Here is an 8,983-nt window from a genome sequence, read left to right on the forward strand (position 1 = left end):
TGCAGTGCTAAAGACCTAGCACAGCCCAAAATAATAAATAATCAATTAATTAATAATAAAAAAAAAGACTAACATGACACTCCTTCTTCCCAGGCTCAATTCTTTCCTTGTGGAATTGGGAGGAGGAGATGAGACAGACATTTCATCTTACTCCTAATTCCCATCTACTTTAATATCGCTGGGAGGCCCAGAGTCATTCATTCAATACCTCTTGACATCTACTTACTATCCTAGGTTTGCAGCAGTATCATTTGAGAGGCAGCAGTTTCCCATTTGGGCGGGAGCATTCAGTGCTCTGGGCATGTCTATTGCATTTTCTTGTCCATGGTATCTTCTTTGTGGCCTCTTTTAAATCATTTACATCAAACTGATAAGCTTACAGATGGTCATCAGTGCTTCTACTTATATTTGACACCAACACAACTGCCTGCTTCAGGAGCATACGTGCTACTGTGTATATTGTATATATTGTATTTCCTTGGGATAGGGTATTTCGGTTTTCCGCTAGTTCTCATAAAATAATACAAGCCTACATGAGCATAAGATCTTTATATTTGGAATATGGGAAAGAAAAGTTTATTAATTGGAAAGTTTCACCATGTGTAAGGGAAGAGAACTAAGCCAGCTAGTGAGTTCCAGTTCCAGTGGTTTTCAATCATGTGAAAGTTGACTTAGTGGGATCATATACCAGGGCAATCCCCCCTTTTCCTTACTTGTATTAAAGGTGATGGATGCAATGAAACCTGAAACCAAGAATGAATATTTGTGAAACCAATGGAAACATTTGTAATTTTAAGACACATTGTTCGAGTAGTAGATAAATGGTTGGTGATGGCTTGATCAATATTCTTAAGAAAGGAAAAAAGTGTGATTGAGGGCCATAGATAAACACTTATTATTGAAAAAAATGAAAGAAACTGTGTTACATGCACAAATCACATGTATAGGACTATACGGATGATTTAAAGGATTTTTTAAGGTAATTTTGACTGTTGGAGAGTTTCACTTTACTCATTGACCTTCAAACCTAATATGCAGCTCTTCAGTTCAGTTCAGTCGCTCAGTCGTGTCTGACTCTTTGCGACCCCATGAATCGCAGCACGCCAGGCCTCCCTGTCCATCACCAACTCCTGGAGTTTACCCAGACTCACATCCATGGAGTCAGTGATGCCATCCAGCCATCTCATCCTCTGTCGTCCCCTTCTCCTCCTGCCCTCAATCCCTCCCAGCATCAGAGTCTTTTCCATTGAGTCAACTCTTTGCATGAGGTGGCCAAAGTATTGGAGTTTCAGCTTTAGCATCATTCCTTCCAAAGAAATCCCAGGGCTGATCTCCTTCAGAATGGACTGGTTGGATCTCCTTGCAGTCCAAGGGACTCTCAAGAGTCTTCTCCAACACCACAGTTCAAAAGCATCAATTCTTCAGCACTCAGCCTTCTTCACAGTCGAACTCTCACGTCCATACATGCAGCCCCTCAGTAAACCAAAAAAACAAAACCAAAAACACGAATTTCTTGGTTTTGTTTGCAAAGATGTAGCTCTCATTGAAATAAAAAATAATATCAAGTATGAAAGCAAAAGATACTTAGTAAAAGTATAAGTAAAATAATAGAAGAGAGAACTTGATATTTTAAAGGATAAAACTTAATCATCAAGTTGTATAGTAAATGGAAACCCAATGCATGATTAATAAATGGTCCCCAAAGAAATTTTGGGTACTATTTGGTCAGTAAGACAAAAATGCTTCTTTTCCTAAGTCCCTAATGCCTATCTCAGAAACCACCTATGTTTAAACAGGAAAATTCTCTTTACACCCATATAAGTAGTATTATATCGATAAGATAAAATTGATCTGATGTGGGAAAGTGCAAAGGGCTTGTGGTGTGGTCTTGGTAAATTTTTTTACTTGCGTAATTTAACCTCTGAATTTAACTCTGTTCATCTATTAAATGGGGGTAATACCTTCAAAGATTATTATAAGAATTGGGCTAGTATATTTAAAGTTCCTTAGCATAGTGCTTGGGGCTTCCCTGGTGGCTCAGCAGCAAAGAATCTGCCAGCAATGCATGAGCCGCAGGAGATTTGAGTTCTATCCCTGGGTGGGGAAGATTCCCTGGAGGAGGTCATGGCAACCCTCTCCAGTATTCTTCCCTGGAGAATCTCATGAACAAGGGAGCCTGGCAGGCTACAGTCTACAGGGTCGCAAAGAGCTGGACCTGACTGAGCGACTGAGCATGCACGCACCATGGTGCTTGAGCTCCTAGAAAATGGAGCTCTGTGACTTTTTAGAGCTCCAAAAAGGCTGCTATGATTATTACAACTGGCCTGGACTGCAGTGTTCTAATGACTTGAAGAAATTAATTTTATCCCCATGACATTTACTTCTACATCATTAAGTTTCAAGAACAATCATAGAAGAGATTAATACAGTATTTAATCACCTTGCTTATTCTCTGACTTCTAAAATTTCAATAATAAAAAGTTACAGAATTTTAAACAAGGAGAAAATAAATGGAGGAAAACTATATTTTTTCTTTGCCATAGCTTCCGTCATGTTCAACTCTTTGCGACCCTGTGAACTGTACGTAGCCTGCCAGGCTCCTCTGTCCATGGCATTCTCCAGTCAAGAATACTGGAGTGGGTTGTCCTGCTCTCTTCCAGGCTGATCTTCCCAACCCAGGGATGGAACCTGCATCTCTTATGTCTCCTACATCAGCAGGCAGGTTCTTTACCACTAGCGCCATCTGGGAAGCCCCCTGATTTTTCTTTAGTCAGTTTTATGTAATTTTCAGAAAATATAGTTTCAAATAATAAAATTACATGATTAGAAACAACTCTGACAGATAAAGAGTTGAACACTGCTTATAACTTATAACCACAAAAGGATACTTATTTCAGCAATAATTATCAGAAGCATGATGACTCAGTGGTTACAGGTCAGTGAGATGAAAACCAAATTCTTTTTCTCTTATAGTCCTGTTTTGAAGAACTTTGGTGGGAGAATTCTTACTGCTTCTTGAAAGTGATGTCAGTGTTCTAAGTCCCATATCTGACTACCCTGATTGGAATTCCTGATGAAACATGGCAGTTTTCTTCATCAAAAGGGAAGCATTTGAGCCAGTTGAAATATAAGATGAAACTCTTCCTAAGGTTATGACTTTACCATTATGATTGTTTGGGGCATTCTCTGGGGAACTATAGTATTTTGAGTTGCTTCTTACAAAAGAGAGCTGGGTGGAACCATAAGGCTCTAACATCATTTGAGAAACAAATAATATACTCTTGACTAAAATGTTAATCCCTTATTCAATCTGGGAGTGAATGGAATGTCCTGCACTTAGTGAAATAAAAGTGTTTGATCTAGATCTCTTAGCAGTTTAATCTTTCATTCATAACCCAACTTTCCCCTCCTTATTTAAAGAAGTGGGGGTAATTGAGAGAAAAACAGCCACAAGGGCATGTGAAAAAAGCCTGTTGCTCCCCTCCACAAATAGTCACTGAGTTACCCACATGCCAGGTGCTGAGAATCAGCTCTTCCTTTACTGTATGTGTATCACCTTCGGACCTCAGCCCCTGCAATCACTTTGCAGGGATCATATTCTTCTTTAAAAACAGTACTAAAAACAACTAACTCGGAGCTACAGACTTCCACCAGCTACCTGTGCCCCACTATGCCCTGACCTCCAAATGAAGTTTTATGCATCTTTTCTGCATATTGGGGTGGATGGGGGCCAGGTGGCGGGGAAACATGATCAGAAATGTGCCATACTACAGTACAGTTTAAATGACTTACTTCATTACAATTGCCTTGAGGGTAACCGAGTGAGGGGTGTTTAGAAAAACATCTTTATAGTTTGAATGCATTCCTAGTATATGACGGGCATTGCCGTAAGAAGTTTATATTTTTCTCTTAAATTCTACATATTTATCATTCCTATCTGAGCTCAGTTTTGCCAAGTTAAAAAAAATGGGGTAACACTTCAAAATCTTCTCATGAGAATTAAATAAGACCTATGGTTGTTGTAAGTGGCTAACATCTGGTTCTTTGAGATTCCATGGACTGCAGCATGCCAGACTTCCCTGTCCTTCACTATTTCCGAGTTTGCTCAAACTCATGTCCATTGAGTTGGTGATGCCATGCAACTGCCTCATCCTCTTGCCCTTTTCTCCTGCCCTCAATCTTTCACAGAGTCTTTCCCAATGAGTCAGCTCTTTGAATTAGGTGGCCACAGTGTTGGAGCTTCAGCTTCAGCATCAGTCCTTCCAATGAATATTCAGGGTTGATTTCCTTTAGGATTGACTGGTTTGATTTCCTTTCTGTCCAAGGGACTCTCCAGCGTCTTCTCCGGTACCACAGTTCAATAGCATCAATTCTTTGGCGCTCAGCCTTCTATATGGTCCAACTGTCACATCTGCACATGGACATCTATAGGGCATTTGTTGACAAAGTGATGTCTCTGCTTTTTAATAGGCTATCTAGGTTTGTCATAGCTTTCCTTCCAAGGATGAAGCGTCTTATAGAAAGGAGGGTAATTTGGGACTTCCCTGGTGGTCTAGTGGCTAAAACTCTGTGTTCCCAATGCAGGGATCTGGGTTTGATCACTGGTCAGGAAACTAGACCCCACATGCCACAACGAAAGACGCCTCGTGCCACAACTAAGACCAAGTGCAGTCAATTAAATAAATATTTTTTTAAATGAGGGTGATAGATATTGGCCAAAAAGTTCATTTGAGATTTTTCATACAAGTGTTACAGAAAACCCTGAATGAACTTTTTGGCCAACCCTTTCCCATGGGTCGAGCCCTGAGGTTTATTCCTTCACATACTTCATCTTGCTCTTCAGCTCCATTTTAAGAATGAGGAAAATGAGGTTAAACAGAAGTGACCCAAACTATTTCTCCTCAGTGGAAGAATCTTCACCAAGAACGAAGACTACAAATATATATGGAGTGCTTACAATGGTCAGGCATTTTTCTTGGTTGCAGTGAACAAGACAGGTCTGTCTCAAAGAGCTTTTGGTGTAACTATCCAGAAACTGTTTGGAGGTGGGGGTGGGACAATGGCTCACATAGAAGAAAATTCAATGGCACCGCTTCGGGCCATGGAAGGTTTAAGAGGCCTATTAGACATCCAAGGTGTGCAGTGTAGGAAGTGGAGAGATATGTCTGGAATGTAAGGCAGACATCTGGGCTAGAGATAAAATACTGTGTCATCAGCCTATAGGTAATATTTCAAAGCTACGGTGCTGAATGAGATTTCCTGAGAAAAAAGGATAGGTGGAGAAGACTGTTAAGGGCAGAGAACCCCGAGGCCCTCCAGCATTTAGACATCTGACGGAAGAGAAATATTCAAGAACCGCAGAAGTGACCAATGAGGTAAGTAGACAATCACATGAGTCCGGGGTCATGGAAGCCTAGAGAAAAATGTTTCAAGGAGGGAGTCATCACCAGTGAAGTTACTGTAAATTCAAATAAAATTTAGAGAACTGACCACCAGCTTTGGCACAAAAGTGGTCTTTCATTGAGCAGATACGTATTGAGTACCAACTCCACACTAGATACTGTTCAAGGGACTAGGGCTACACCTGTGAACAAAACAGGGGAAAATCCTTGTCCTCATGGGATCCCCAATCTATGAGGGGGAAAAAGATAAATTATAGTATGCTAGCTGATTCTGAGCACTTAAAAGAAAACTAAATAAGCTGTGCTTAGTCGCTCAGTCATGTCTTTTTGTGACCCCGTGGACTATAGCCCACCAGGCTCCTCTGTCCATGGGGATTCTCCAGGCAAGAATACTGGAATGGGTTGCCATGCCCTCCTCCAGAGGGTCTTTCCAACCCAGGGATTGAACCCAGGTCTCCCACATTGCAAGTGGATTCTTTATCACCTGAGCCACCACGGAAGCCCAAGAATGCTGGAGTAAGCAGTCTATCCTTTCTCCATCGGAACTTCCCCACCTAAGAATTGAATTGGGGTCTCCTGCATTGCAGGTGGATTCCTTACCAGCTGAGCTACCAGGGAAGCCCAAGCAGGGCTTTTTCAGTCTCAAAGAGTTGGGCATGACTTAGTGACTGAGCAACAGCAAAGAATAGCAGGAGAGAGAGCTCCAGGTGTGAAGGGCAGGGTTGCAATTTAAGAGTAATCAGGCTCTAGACCCGGAGCCGGTCCATTATTCCATTAATAATGAAGCTTTCCTTTGCTTCTGAACCCGACTCAGTCTTGTTCAACTGATATGAAGGACACTGGGACGAAAGACCTTGCTGAAGCCCTTCTCGAAGATTCAGCCTTAGCAAATAGAATCTTCCCTCTAGTGTTGGGAGAACTAGCCCAACTAGTTGTCCATCGCTGGCGGTCGGAGGAGGAGTGCACACAAGGAAGACCTTCAGAAGATAGCCGGGGAAGCTATGGGAATAGCACATGGAAGGGCATCCCAGGAAGAGGGTGCAGGAAGGACAGCGGCTCTGAGGCTAGAGCTGGCAGGGATTAAAGAGAGAAAGAAAAATAAAGTAAAGTAACAGCGCTGGGGTGACTGGTGAAACCTTGAATGAGCAGAGGGAATGAGCGATGCAGGCGGCTGGAGGAAGAGCATTTAAAGAGGGAAGAACACGTGTGAAAGTGCCTGGCAACGTTAAAGACTCGGAAGGAGGCCAGAGCAGCTGCAGCAGAGTAAGTGAGGAAGAGGGTGACTGAATGGGGCAAGAGGGGAGTGGAGCCTTCATTGTGAGACAGGAAGCCCGGGTTTTGGGCTGAGGAGCACCTCACAGGTGCTCCCATATTGAGCAGACACTATGGGGGCCAGGAAGAGGTGGGGAGCAAAGTCCAAAGCAAGGAAATTAGTTAGGAAGCGATTGCTGTAATTTAGCAGTGGGTAAAGAATCTGCCTGCAATGCAGGAGACACAGGAGACATGGGTTTGATCCCCGGGTAGGGAAGATCCCCTGGAGAAGAAAATGGCAATGCACTCCAGTAGTCTTGCCTGGAAGATTCCATGGACGGAGGAGCCTGGTAGGTTACAGCTCATAGGGTCGCAAAGAGTCAGACGTAACTGAGAGACTAAGCACACAAGTGAGGAATAGTGGGGCTTGGGCCAGGAGATATCAATAACTGAATGCAGTGAGAAGTGTAGAGACTGTTCTCAAGGTAAAGCTGATGGGATTTGCTGATTAGCTGGATGTAAGCCTGCAAATAGACTCAAGCAGGATGCCGCAATTATCTGCCCGAGTTACTGGAAGGATGGAGTTACCATTGAGTTGGGGAGACACCAGGAAATTTTGGTTTTAGAACTGGGAGATCTACTGCTTAGAGGAAGAGGCTGGCCTTAGCGGAGGCACACACAGTTCATCGCAAGAACCTGTGGTCAGGGGGAAGCAGGTTCTCTCCTGGTAGTTTCTAATTTTTTTTTCTTCTGGTGAAATAGCAATCAAGGTCATCAACCAAGAATCAATATGCAGGGAGGTGTTTCAAGTGTGAAGAGAGAAACAGTTGTCAAGCGGAGGCGGGGAATGAAGAGACAGACCATTGTAATAAATTAAAACTCATGGGCAGTATTAAGGGCCCACTTGACCTTGGCACAGTTTTCTTCAGCCACATTAAGGCACTCAAGTATGGGTCTGGAGTCAGAAGACAGCTGAAATGAACTGTGATTGATGGATTGCCGAGTACAGTGGAACAGGAGGAGGGGAAGGACATTGAGCATTCAAGGAATTCACTCCCTGCAACGCTGGGGTAAGAGCGGAAGTGAAAACAGTCACTGGGAACGTCAGGGGAAACTGTCTCCCCAGGGGAGAGACAGGTTTCACTTAGAGCAAAACAAGCAAACGAAGCTTTCGAAAGGATGAGTATTGGGGGGATTTCTTACTCTTGCTAAATAAAGCTGTTTCAGTGGCTGTGGTGCAACTGGATTGGAGTAAGTGGGTCAAGGAGCAAGTGAGAAAACAGAAGTTGACAGCAAACTGGATAACGCTCTCAAAGAGCTCTGTTGGAAAGGTGCCGTGCATGTGCTTAGTTGCTCAGTCATGTCCCAACTCTTTGCGACCCCATGCACTGCAGCCCACCAGGCTCCTTTGTCCTTAAGGATTCTCCAGGCAAGAATACTGCAGTAGGTAGCCTATCCCTTCTCCAGGGGATCTTCCCGACCCAGGAATTGAACTGGAGTCTCATGCACTGCAGGCGGATTCTTTACCAGCTGAGCTACCAGTAAAGGTGCTGGAGTTAGCCAAATGATTGAAGGCAAAGTTTGTTTGAGATGAAAGGTATCACAGTGCACTTTTATACCAATGAAAGAGGGTAAAAATTGACAATGCAAGAAAGAAATGGAGTAAAATGTGGGGATCTTTGCGGTGGCAAAGCCCTTGAGGTCAGCAGGTGCTGGGATCCAAGGCGTAAGTGGAAGAACTGACTTTAGAATTCTGTAGAAGGAGAGTGACAAAGAAGGCTGGAGGCAGGAAGGCTGGCAGAAATGTGAAATGGGGAGATTAGTTAGTTCTTTGAATCTATTTATCTCTAAAAGTCTGAGGAGGTTATCTGAGAGGTAATGTGGGAAGGTTGGGTATTTGATGTCAGATAAGTAACACTGTGAGAAAGTCACCAGAGAGAGAAAGTGAACTTACTAGGGAATTACAGGGCATCCCAGGTGGTTTAGCAGTAAAAGTATCTGCCTGCAATGCAGGAGACGAAGGAGACGAGGGTTCGATCCCTGGAGTAGGAAATGGCAACCGGCTCCAGTAGTCATGCCTGGGAAATCCCATGGAAAGAGGAGTCTGACAGGCTACCGTCTATGGGGTCGCAAAAGAGTTGAATACAACTCAGCTACCACCAGGGAATTAAAGGTTTGTTTGGCAGCAACAAGTGACCACCTGAGAGGTATGGTCAAAAATCTGAAGTGAGATCAGTCAACATACTTGTGCACTTCTTCCCATCACGCCTTGCTGCTTGGGTACAGGTGCCAAGAAAGTGGCTCTCAAAGACTGAGGGTTTTGACAGGTA

The sequence above is a fragment of the Bos indicus genome, chromosome 15 (assembly GCF_029378745.1).
Source record: "Bos indicus isolate NIAB-ARS_2022 breed Sahiwal x Tharparkar chromosome 15, NIAB-ARS_B.indTharparkar_mat_pri_1.0, whole genome shotgun sequence".
Taxonomy (NCBI): Eukaryota; Metazoa; Chordata; class Mammalia; order Artiodactyla; family Bovidae; genus Bos; species Bos indicus.